The following is a 12,257-nucleotide window of genomic DNA, read 5'->3' on the forward strand; positions in this document are numbered from 1 at the left end:
TTTGCAGAGAGACTGCTCTTGGTTCATGGTGCCCAAAACTCAGCCCAGCTCCGCCCTCCGCTTTGATTTCAGAGTTTGAGGGGGCACGACTGCGCTCAGAGCTGAGCTCGTAGACCCGCCAGAACCTGCTTCAAACAGTGGCCCCTAGACACAGACCACGACTTGTATTTGGGGGTGTCTCCCTTTACATCCCCTTAGAAAATTTTGTTAATGTTTATTTACTTTTGAAGGAGAGAGAGCGAGCACAAGTGGGGGGAAGGGAAGAGAGAGAAGGAGACACAGAATCTGAAGCAGGCTCCAGGCTCTGAGCTGTCAGCACAGAGCCTGACATGGGGCTCGAACCCACCAACCATGAGATCATGACCGGAGGCCAAGTCGGACGCTTAACCGACTGAGCCACCTGGGCGCCCCATTTTCATCCCATTTTTGAACCAAGGCTAAGGCCCTGTCTGTGGCAGGCACCCCAGATACAGTCAACAGACTCCAGTTCCAGTTTGTGCCCTCACACCTGCAGGCTGTGTGACTCCAGGATAGTCACTAAACCTCTCTGGGCCTTGATTGCCTCATTGCTTTGTACCTGATAAGTTTAGCATGTCCTAGACTGAAACGCATCTTCCCTCCCACAGCCTGCACCTGGGGCCCAACACCCCCCCCCCCCCCCCCCCCCGCTGCTCATCATCCCAAATGTTTTCTCTGGCTAATGTCACCCTCAGCCATCCCAAACCAGAGCCCTCCACGTCCAGTCAGCCACCATGCCCTCCTCATTAGGCCTCCTAAACACTTTGAGGACCCCTGACGCCCTGCCTAGTGTTCGGTAGATTCTGAAGAGGTGCTAGTTTTTTGCTTATGAGCTCCTCCTTCTACTCTGAAAAAAATCGAGGGGTCTGAAAACACGAGTGCCGCTGGGATACACTGCGGTTCCCAAGCTCCCTCTCCTTTCCCTGCCAGTCACAGTGTCCCAACTCCCACCCAGGAGCTGTCACCCAGTTCCCACTGCATGACCTGGGTTCAGGCTCTCCTGGCTCCCACGGGTGGCGGTACGTTGCATCAGTTAAGAATGTGGGCTTTTTGGGGCTCTAGCCCCAGCTCTGCCACCAGCTATGTGACCTGGGCAAGTTAATTAACGTCTCTGTGCTGCAGTCTCCTCGCCTGTCAAATGGGAATGATGCTAGATACTACACCTTGTTGTGAGAATTAGATGCTTCCATATACACAAAATACTTAGAACAGTGCCAGCAAAGAATAAATGCTGAACAAAACTTTTGTGATTATTGCCTGAAATATAATAGCCTCCGAAATGGTCTCCCTGCTTCAGGTTTTGTCCCCTCTAGTGCATTCTCCACTCAGTGGCCAAAGAGCGTTCTCTGTCACTCCCATGCAAGGTTGCCAAATAAAATACAGGATGCCCAGTTCAAATTTAAATAGATGTCTGGTATTTTTATTTGCTAAATCTGGCACTTCTACTCCCATGCTTAAACATTTCTCCTGGCTCTCCACTACCTTTAAAATAAAACCTAAATTTTTAGCATGACATTTAGTGTGACTCAGTCCCCTGCTCCCTCCATTTAATCGGTCACCACCCTCAGCCCCCTCCTATGCTCCTGTCGTCTCCGACTGCCTTCTTGGAATCCTGGAAAATGCAGCTTAGCATTTTGGAGCTTGGAAGAACCATTGGCCACATTTTTAGAGGAGAAGATTGGGGCTCAGAGAGGTTGAAGACTTGCCCAAAGCCACACAGCAGTTAGTGAAGCCCACACACTTCCCAGGCCAGTGTTCTTGCCAGAACCTCAAACTTTAGCTCTGAAACACTGAGCTCAAATGTTTGGAGCGACAAACATACTAGGTTTAAAATTCCTGACCTCCATGATCTCATGGTTCGTGAGTTCGAGCCCCACATCAGGCTCTGTACTGACAGTGCAGAGGCTGCTTGGCATTTTCTCTCCCTCTCTGTCTGCCTAACTGTCTGTGTGTGTGTGTGTGTGTGTGTGTGTGTGTGTGTGTGTCCAAAAATAAATAAACAGACATTAAAAAAAAGAATGTCTTCCTTTAAAAAGATCAAAATAAGAAAGTAAAAATCCTGACCTTGGAGAACCAGCTGTGTGCTCTCTTAGGTTTAGGGGGTGAGGGAAAGCTGGACCTGCTGGCCCAGAGAAGTTCTCGGGGGACTGTAGGATGACCTGGAAGTGTTCTGGGCTCAGGTAAGGAGCTCCTTGGGGTGTGGAGGCAGTGCTTCCGGGGCGGGGGAAGCAAGGCCCTGTTTGCAGCTCTGTACTTGGGGTTTGGCCCAGAATGGTCTTATTTTCCCAACTCCAGGCAGCTGACAGGGAGGGCATGTCAGCATCCCAGACAGAGTAATCATGGCCAGCCCAGCAGCCTTGGGGTGACCTCAGGGGCTAGCCCAGCGTGGAGGCCATCATGATGGCAGTAGGGACACTTGCCCTGGCACCCGGGGGGGGGGGCAGGTGCCACCACTCTGCAGTGACTCCGGCACCAGCCTCGACATGGACCAGCTTCCCGGCCAGATCCCTGGGAGGCTCTGGCTCCGTGACAGCCACGCGATGAAAATATCTCCGCTCAGTGCTGAGAACTTGGTCTCGATAATTGACTTGTATAATGTCCAAAGACTGTGCATATAACCAGCCCAAAGTGATGCATCATCTTTAGCAAAAAGATTTATCATGGAATCTGCAGCAGCTTCCCATTTGTCTGGAACAGAAATGAGAGCGACTCTCCCTGCCAGGAGTCATCCTTTGTCTTTGTCAAAGCAAATTCCTCCATGGTTGGAGGCTTCTTGGGCCCAGGCTGAGGCCTGTGGCCAACTTCCTGGCCAAGGTCCCAGGGCCCTGGTGTCTCCATCCCAAGAATCTAAGCCACAGGCATCAGACTGCAAATAAGAGAGTGGAGCGCTGGGTTTAGGAGCCCTGCGTTCTAGAACTGGCTCTGCCATCAACTGGCTTCGTACCTGGGCAAGTCACTTAGTATCTAGGCTTTTACTTCTCCATCTGCAATATGGAATTTGTGATTCCTGCTTGAACTGTCTCACAGCAGAGACGGAAGAGGAATCACCGATCCCCTACCTTGCAGAAAGGCTCCATGGAATCACGGTTCAGAGCCCAGGCTTTGAGGTCAGATGGATCTGGGTCACATCCCAGCTCTGCTGCTTGGTTATGTCACGCCGGGCAAGTTTCTCACCCTCTTTAGGCTGTGGTTTTGTACAATGGAGGTGCTAAGAGTATCTTCTTTGTGGATGCGGTGGTGTCAGGAGGAAAAAGAAAAGGTGCACAGGAGCCCGGAGAACAGTGCGGTGCAGGCTTATGCCCTCGAGTCCCATGCTCCACGCTCTTGAGGCAAACCCGGCCTCCCGGGAAGGCAGGGCGCGTGAGTGGTAACACTCCCTGTTGGGAGCAGGCCCACCACTACATGTCACATCATCTCACAACTCTAGGTGAGGAAACACACGCAGAGGTCAAGGCCTTACGCAGGGTCCCTCAACTTGTCCGTGACAAAAGTGAGCTTTGCGCCCATTTCTAGCTGCCTCCAGGATCTGTGTGTTTTTCTGCCACACCACGATGGCTTATATTATAGTTGGAGAGTGTGAAGATGGTCAGTGTAGAGTATAATTAGCAGCAAGGCCGCAGAAGCTTTGGAACCAGGCCGACTTGAGTTTACCTTCCGTCTCTGCCACCTCGTAGCTGTGTGACCATGGCCAAGTCACTTACCCTCTCTGTCTCAGTATGGTAGGTTCCTAGCACAGTAAGTGGTGTTCTACACGATACCTCTTGTGACTGCTGCCGAAGGCAGGGTGTGCTGTGTGCTGAGGGACAATACGGTGGGACTGTGGCCAGTGGTGGTGCCGGCAACCCCCCTCCCCTGCCCCAAGGAAGCATCTGGTCTGCTGGAGGTAACCAGGCAAGCCAGCAGGGAGGCATGACGTTGAAATGGGGCTTTGAAGGACCGAGAGGCTTCTGATGAGTGGAGCCAAATGAGAGGCCGTTCTAGGAAAAAGGGTTGGTGCCTAGGAAGGTGCTAGAAGACTCAGGAGAATCCTAGGGCGAGAGAGCATGGCACCGGGAACCCATGAGGAAATGCTCCCCCCCCCCCCCCCGCCCCCCGGTGCACCCGGCGACTGCCTTTTACAACCACTTTCTGCGCGCCGGGCACTGTGTATCCTTCATCTCGAGTTTCCACCACTGTTCTTCAAAGTAGGGGTCGTTAACCCCTTTCACAGATCAGGAGCTGAGACCCAGAGAGTCTGAACAAGCCCCCACGAAGGCGCACGAGTGAGTGACACGGCCAGGAAGGACTCCCACTTGGGTCTGTGTGCAGAGTGTCCTCCGTCCTGTGCACCAGGGGAGGGTTTATAGATACAGGCTGGGCATGACCGTGACCGGAGTCCCTGGACTCCAGCAGCTGGGGGGCCCGGTGAAGGCAACGCGCACAGCGCGGGTGCTCGGCGGGTTGGGAAGCCCAGAGGAAACGTGGCTTGTACTCGGGCGGTGTGGCCTCCTCATCAGAGTCCCTGCTCCTAGCCTCCGAGGCTGGGGACAGGCTGCTGTGGTCAGCCCACTCTCAGGCTAGCTAACAGTCCGTGGCGGGGGGGGGGGGGGGCAGGTGGGTCGTGTGGGTGAAGAATAAGGGAGAGCCAGCCGGCCAGAGGCCATTTGGCCGCTCCCGGCCCCCATCCAGCACGGTGGATTTTAACCTCTTTGGGGCCGGCTGGACATCTGTCCCAAGACCACATGGTGACAGAGCCCGCGGCTGATGTCTGCTTTCATTCTCTGTCTCCTTCAGCAATATTTCAATGCAAGAATTTGTCTTTTCTGAGTCCATTTCCTCCGAGCCCCTCCACCGTTGGCTGGTAAGCCCATGCGACTGAGTCATGTGAATCAACTCTGTGGTCGCCAGTGTCCTATCCCAAGACCTGGCCGGCATTTCCCCCTCGGCCCATCTCAGGCAGAGCACTGTCTCTGACCCAGCCTCTGAGAAAGATCCTCCCATCTCCTCCCATCCACCTGCCAGGCTACGTCCTCCTCCCCACCTCCTCCTGGAAGCCTTCCCTAATTTCTGTGGCCCACCCTGCTTCTGACCCGAGAATGTCTCCGAATACAGCTGTTAACAAGATTCTCTTCTGTTTGCTTACCCATGTGTTCCTCAGCGTGGTCGTTCTGCAGGGGCAACGAGGGTTCCTTTCCTGCCTCTTTATCTCATCCCCAGCCCTGAGCAAGGAGGGGCGCAGGACATGGTGATGTCTGAGGGATTCAGCCGGATAGGGGCAGATCTGGGACAGTCTCATCAAAAAAACATTTCCATAGATTACTGAGGGTGACATCTGGCTTTGTTCAACGTTACAGGACTTTTCATGATTTATTAGCCATTCTCTCTATGTTTAGGAGCCAGGGGCCTGGGTCTTGGCACCGATTGAATGAGCTCTGTTTTCAGAGCTCTGTTTCAGACCTATGACTCTAGCCAGGTGGAGAACCTGGGAGCAAAGATACCTAAAGTCCCACTCACCAGAGTCACACTTGTATTTCTCACCGCAGCTTCCTCCCCGCCCAGAGCTGAGCACTGCTTAAATGGAGATGAGCCTGTTAATGACACACACCCTGTTCCTGCCCCAGTTTGGCAACTGACTTGCTGCCTGACCTTGGACCCCACCTTTCTGGGCCCGGTTTTCTTCCTCTGACAACAAGGGTAGTGGCCGAGAGGGCTGTTCAGGTGACTGCAGGCTCTGAACCTTTGCTTCTCAGACTCAAAGGCAAGGATGTCGATGGCTTCTCGAATATAAACATTTCTTCCCTGACAGCCAGCCTGGGAGATCAATAATTCTGTCAGAGCATCCTTGCAGGAAGGCTAGAGCCTAGAGGCAAGACCGGACACTTTATTCGTGGCTCATCCCCATTCTCCAGCCCCCTTCACCACCCCGCCCCCAATCCAGGATGCGGCAACCTGCCATGAATGAAGAGTGGCTGGTCACATGGCCTGGTAACCATGGTGACGGATCCCCCGCAGCCGGTAGGCATCAAAGTCACATGAGAACCCCGGAAAACTGGCTGGGGTATTTATAGAAGCAGGCTGGTGCTTTTATGGAAATGGGTCTATATTTGACTCCGGTACTAAAAGCTGCATGCTGGCCCTGGGGCCAGGCGGGTTTGCACCTGATTCTCCTTCCCCACGCCTGTGGGGCACACACCCCCCCTCCTTTCCTATGTCTCCTGCCACGTTCCCCTCCTCCTCCCACTCCTAGAGGCTGCTGCTCCTATTCCAGCAGACCCCCCCCCCACCCCTTTCTGTGCACAAACAGTGCTTCCTTCTGGGCTGGGAGTTTGGGGTCCCAGGATGCAGGCGTGTAGGCAATTTGGGATATCTTCCTTCACCATCCCCCCACCCCTTAAATATCAGAAGGTACTGTGACTCCTCCAAGTCTTTACCGCTTCTTTCTTCCTCAAAGTTTGGAGGTAGCTGATAGAAGGGAGGCAATACACTTCCAAGGACAAGACTTCAAAGGTTCAGCCACCCGGCCCTCCATGGGTGTTATAGCCATGTTCCAGAAAAGCAAAGTTCCCTTATGCTAATGGTAACTATTGTTTATTGCTCACTCCCTGGACGTATGTTATCTCATTTAATCCTCATCCGCCCTATGATACACATAACTGCTCTTATCCCCATCTTCCGGATGAGGAGCTCCTAGTCAGAATGAAAACCTGGATGTGGTCCGCAGTCCATGCTCTCTTACTGTGCCCTGCTGCAGAGAGCAACCATGTCCCCCTGAATGGCAGGGACAGGAGCGAAAGTGGGGGGCCAGGAGACAGCAGTGGAAGGAGCAAGGAGAAACGCATTTTGTTATTTTAATGAACAGATAATATATGCACATAGTCAAAGAAAAATTAAACCAAAGTAAGTCCAATACCAAGTTTCCCTTCCAAGGTCCTCCAGCCCCCAGGCCCCCCTCCATAGAGGAAGTGACCGTGGCCATTTTCGGGTATCCTCTTTCTAGAGATCGCCTTTGCGTATAGAAGCAGATATAGACATACCAAATATTCGTGGTACAGATACAAGGCCTAAAATTCAAAAGGTATGTGGAAAATAACTCTTTCCTTCTTGCTTGCCCACAGCCATACAGTTCCTCACCCTACAGGCAAGCACCATTATCAGTTTCTTATGTCTCATTCCAGAAATATTTTATGCCCCGACAAGTACGTGAGACATACACAAATGGTCCCGCCCTCTCCACACTATTCTGCATCTTTTTTCATTTAACAATACATTTTGAAGACATTTCCAAATCAGAACATACAGAGCAGATTTGTTCGTTTTAATGGCTGCAAAGAATTTCAATGCGTGGAGGTACCGTAAATTATTTAAACAGTTTCTCAGTTTCTTGTTGAGAGACATCTAAATTGCTTTCTCTTCTTTCTTTCTTTCTTTCTTTTTTTTTTTTTTTTTTTTACAAACACAGCTGCAAGGACTATTTTTCAACAAATGTCTTTAAAAAAATTTTTTTTTCAACGTTTATTTATTTTTGGGACAGAGAGAGACAGAGCATGAACGGGGGAGGGGCAGAGAGAGAGGGAGACACAGAATCAGAAACAGGCTCCAGGCTCTGAGCCATCAGCCCAGAGCCCGACGCGGGGCTCGAACTCACGGACCGCGAGATCGTGACCTGGCTGAAGTCGGACGCTTAACCGACTGCACCACCCAGGCGCCCCACAACAAATGTCTTTAAACAAACACATGTTCAGAATGAGTATGGGCCTTCAGAATTTTCATAAATGTGGTTTAATGGGCAATGGGTATGTGCCTTTGTCGTTTTGATAAATATGGTCTCGTTATCCTCTGCAGAGATTGTATAATTGAAGTCTTCTCCAGTTAGCAACTAGTGTGTTATCAGCCTTTTAAAGAAAATTTATTTACCAACATAATAGGTAAAAGATCGTATCCCATTATTTTTCAGTTTGCCATTTCTTCTAATGTGAATGAAATGGAACATCTCTTTATACGTGTAAAAGCCACTTGTATTTTATTTTCCATAAACTTTCTATTCACAGCCCTCTCACTCATTTCTTAAAAAGTTTATTTATTTTGAGAATGAGCAGGGGAGGGGCAGAGAGAGGAGGACAGAGGATCTGAAGCAGGCTCTGTGCCAACAGCAGAGGGCCTGATGTGGGGCTCGAACTCACGAACCGCAAGATCATGACCTGAGCTGAAGTCGGAGCCACTCTAACTGACTGAGCCACTCAGGCGCCCTCTTACTCATTTTTAGGAACTCTATATATTAGAGAAATATCTCGCCCACTTTTTAAAACAGTCACTTAATAGATATCTCTAAACACCTACTATATGGCAGGACTGTTCTAAGTGCTGGGGATATAGTGTTAGTCTAGTTGGGGAGCAGACAACAAGCAAATGAAGAAGAAAGTGAGTCAAATGCCAGATGGTGATAAGTGATTTGGGGAACAATAAAGGAGGGAGAGGTAAAAGGACATCAGTGGAGACCTTAGAAAGGTTTTCCCCTCCCAATATTAGAATAATTTTCCATGTCTTCTTTTCGTATTTTTATAATTTCATTTTCATTTCCATTTTAATTTCATTTCATTTCCTTTTCAAAGGAAAAACTTCTGATTTTGATGATCCTCTCTACTGTATGTTTACTTTCCTATTTCATTAATTTCTACATTGTCTTTATCGTTTTCTTCCTTCTGTTCCCTTTGAGTCTATTTTCCTAAGTTCTTGAGATGTTTGCTTGGCTCATTGATTTTTAATCTCTCTTCTAATATATCTATTTAAGTCCAAAAATATCCCTCTAAGTACTGCTTTGGATGCATTCCTATGGCTTTTTATTTTTTTTTTTTAACATTTATTATCCCCGATATGAGTACAATTTGGTGTAAGGAGTAAGGAAGGCATTCACATTTACTTCTTTTCTGGTGGCTAAACAAATACCATTTATTAAAAAATCCATCTTTCCCCTAGTCACTTGAAACATAATCTTTATCATAATCTAAATGACTAAGTCCGAGTTTATTTCTGGACTCTGTGTTCTGCCTCATGTATTTCTCATACTAGGACTGCATGAATTTAAACTTGCAACTTTATAATATGCTTCCTCACCTGGTGGGCTAATGACCTACACCACACCTATTGTGCTCTCTTTTCATTATTCCCCTGGCTATTTTGTATTCCTTTGTTTCTGCTTAAATGTTTTCTGTTTGTTTATTTGGGTCTTGTTTGTTTATTTGTTTGTTTGTTTTGCAGGGTGGCGGATCTCTCAGTAGCATTTGGGAGCTGCTCTCTCTATGCGGATTTTCTATACCTTTTTTAAAGTTTATTCCTAAGTACTTTTCTTTCCTTACTATTGTAAAGGAGGCGTTTCTTTTATCTTCTCACTGGCTGTGGGGTACCTGAATGTTCTAGATATTTTGCATGTTTATTTTTCATCCAATCATATTACTGAGTTATACTGTTGTTTAACTTTTTCTCTTGTGAATTGTTTTTCTAAACGAAACTTTTAGCTTTTAAGGGGATAATGCACATTAATTTTAAAGTTCTCAGGGTAAGTGGCTATTTAATGATTCAGTGAATTAATAAGTGTAAGATGCTTACAGTAGTGCCTTATGAGCTACTGCTAATAGCAACAGCGATAATACTGCCTTTATTTATCTTTTTAATCCTCACAAGGACCTCATGAGATTAGAGAACTGAATATTATTTCCATTTTCCAGATAATATGAAGTTTAGGGTACTTCGGTGGCTCAGTTGGTTGAGGGTCCGACTTCGGCTCAGGTCATGAACTCGCAGTTCCTGAGTTCCAGCCCTGCATCGGGCTCTGTGCTGATGGCTCAGAGCCTGGACCTGTTTCAGATTCTGTGTATCTATGTCTCTGCCCCTCCCCCACTAGCTCTCTGTCTTTCTCTTTCAAGAATAAGCAAACATTAAAAAAAAGGATATGAAGTTCAATATTAAGTGATTGTCAAAAGTTGGCTGGCAAGGGTGGATCAGAACCTGGGTTTATCTATGTCCATCAAGCTGTCTCAGAAAAGGAGAGCTAGGCGAGTCCTTGTGTAAAGTGAAGAGTCCCTTGAACTCACACACACTCATCCCAAAGGTCTGCTTTGATTTGTGCTCTGTATGCTCCTGCAGGGGTGTGTTCAGTTGGGGCACCTTATCCTGTTCCATAAGGACTCTGCAGAGTCAGAATCTCTGGGACAATTTTCCAGGCCACTGAGTTCCAAAAAGCAGAAGATCAGAGTTGCCTTGGGGCTGGGCAGTGGGGCTCGGCTTGAATTTGCGGGGTGCTTCCTATTCCTGTGAAGAGCTGTCCATTCCTCTCCTCCATTGCCGTGCTTGACTATCTCACATTGATTGGGAGATGAGGAACCAAGGGGTTCAAGGGCTTGCCTGAGTCACAGTGGAGGACGGGGAGGTGGTGGGTGCAGGAAAGAATTTGGTGCCTTCCTTGGTCCTCTAGGGCAGCTGATCTCTCGCTGTCTCTCTCTTTCCTCACATTCCTCTCCAGTTCTGCCCCACCTCCATCGAATTGCTAACCACTGGGGTTCTCTCAGACCCTGAAGTGAGGCTTCCACTTTACAGACTGGGGAGTTGAGGTCAGGAATGAAGAGACTTAAAAAAAAAAAAAAAAAGTTTACTCATTTGTTTTGAGAGAGAGAGGGAGAACACAAACGGGGAAATCAAGAGTCAGATGCTTAATGGACTGAACCACCCAGGTGCCCCATGAAGAGACTCTTGAAGCTGCTATGAGTTAGAACTGGGAATCGAAATTGGGGTCTCCTCTCAGGGGGTAGGGATGCTTCTGAAGGGCTCTGGTGTTGTCACATCCCATTAAAGTGTAGCTGGGAAGCCACCCCCCATAATGTGACTGTCATGCTCTAAAACTTTCCATGGCTCCCTCTTACCTTTCAATCTAAGTAGAGGTTTCCAGCCTAACACATCAGGCTTCCACATTAGAGAATCCCACTCACCTTCTGGCTTTACCTCTCATTTGTCCCCAAAGCCACAGCCTCTGAATGGCCTGGCTGGACCCAGACCTACGCCTTGGGGTTGGACATACGGTGAATTCACAAGCTCCTCCCAAATGCTTGCCCTCTATTTCTTTACAGGGGTCCTCAAGCTCCAGAGGGGAAGCTAGATGGACTTGTGACATCCTCCCCTTTGTCTTGGAAAACGAGAATTCCGTTCGTGAAGCTCAAGCTTAAGTTAGCAGCCATTTCACATTGTTGCTTCCTATTTACAGCTCGAAGTCTACTAAAACTCCAGTTATTTTTCACATAAACTCTGATGGAACCAGGAATGATGGATTTGGAGGAACAGGAAACAAACATGTAAAAGGCGATGAACTCATCTGTGTTGTGTCTTCAAAGATCCTTACTTGGATTGCTATATATATTATATACACGTACACACATGCTACGCGCACGCCAGAGAATCCTGCTCTTTCTTCCGGGCCACATAATGCTCAGAGCAGAAACTGAGCTGAACGCAAACGCCGGGTGCTAACAAAGTTCTTTGTCACTGCTTTAGGAAAACTTACTTTCTCTTTTTTTTTTTTTTTTTTTTAATTTTTTTTTTCAACGTTTATTTATTTTTGGGACAGAGAGAGACAGAGCATGAACGGGGGAGGAGCAGAGAAAGAGGGAAACACAGAATCGGAAACAGGCTCCAGGCTCTGAGTGGTCAGCACAGAGCCCCACGCGGGGCTCAAACTCACGGACCGCAAGATCGTGACCTGGCTGAAGTCGGACGCTTAACCGACTGCGCCACCCAGGCGCCCCAAAACTTACTTTCTCTTAATGGGGATGAAGTCCGTCGTTGTCTTCTCACCGCGAGGGCTGCCTTGGGGCTTTTATTAGGCCCTGGCCAAGGCCGGGGAAATTGCTTAGCTCTTCAACACCTTCCATGCTGTCTGTCTTTGGCTGATGGTGTAAACCCTGCCTCTGAAGTGGGCCGTGAGCCCCCCGTGCTTTCCCGAACTAGTATTTGGTTGGATTTGCAAAGAGACTGGCCGCACACAGACGGGAGCAGGTGGACCCGGAGCCGTAGGAAGGGCTGCTGCGCCCACGGCTGCACCAGATGGGCCGGGTGAGGGGGTAGCTGCCTGCTGTGTACTGACCCCGGGAAGTCCTGTCCCGCTCAGGTTCCCACCGCTCCCCCCTCAGCACCCGGCTCGAGTTTGGACAGGTGACTTTTCGACAGCTGGGATTGCTGGCAGGCCTTCCTCCCTGGGCTCAGTCCTGTTCCATCTA

General features: G+C 49.0%; 1 long non-coding RNA gene across 1 annotated transcript; it reads right to left on the minus strand.

Moving 5' to 3' along the window:
* Positions 1-9,944: 9,944 nt before the first annotated feature.
* Positions 9,945-12,038, minus strand: LOC123598415. The gene is made up of 2 exons (XR_006712590.1): positions 11,792-12,038; positions 9,945-11,540 (listed from the first exon to the last, which is right to left on the minus strand). It is a non-coding gene; the product is annotated as an uncharacterized LOC123598415 (long non-coding RNA).
* Between the last annotated feature and the right edge of the window lie 219 nt (positions 12,039-12,257).

This window comes from Leopardus geoffroyi, chromosome C1 (assembly GCF_018350155.1).
Source record: "Leopardus geoffroyi isolate Oge1 chromosome C1, O.geoffroyi_Oge1_pat1.0, whole genome shotgun sequence".
Classification (NCBI taxonomy): domain Eukaryota; kingdom Metazoa; phylum Chordata; class Mammalia; order Carnivora; family Felidae; genus Leopardus; species Leopardus geoffroyi.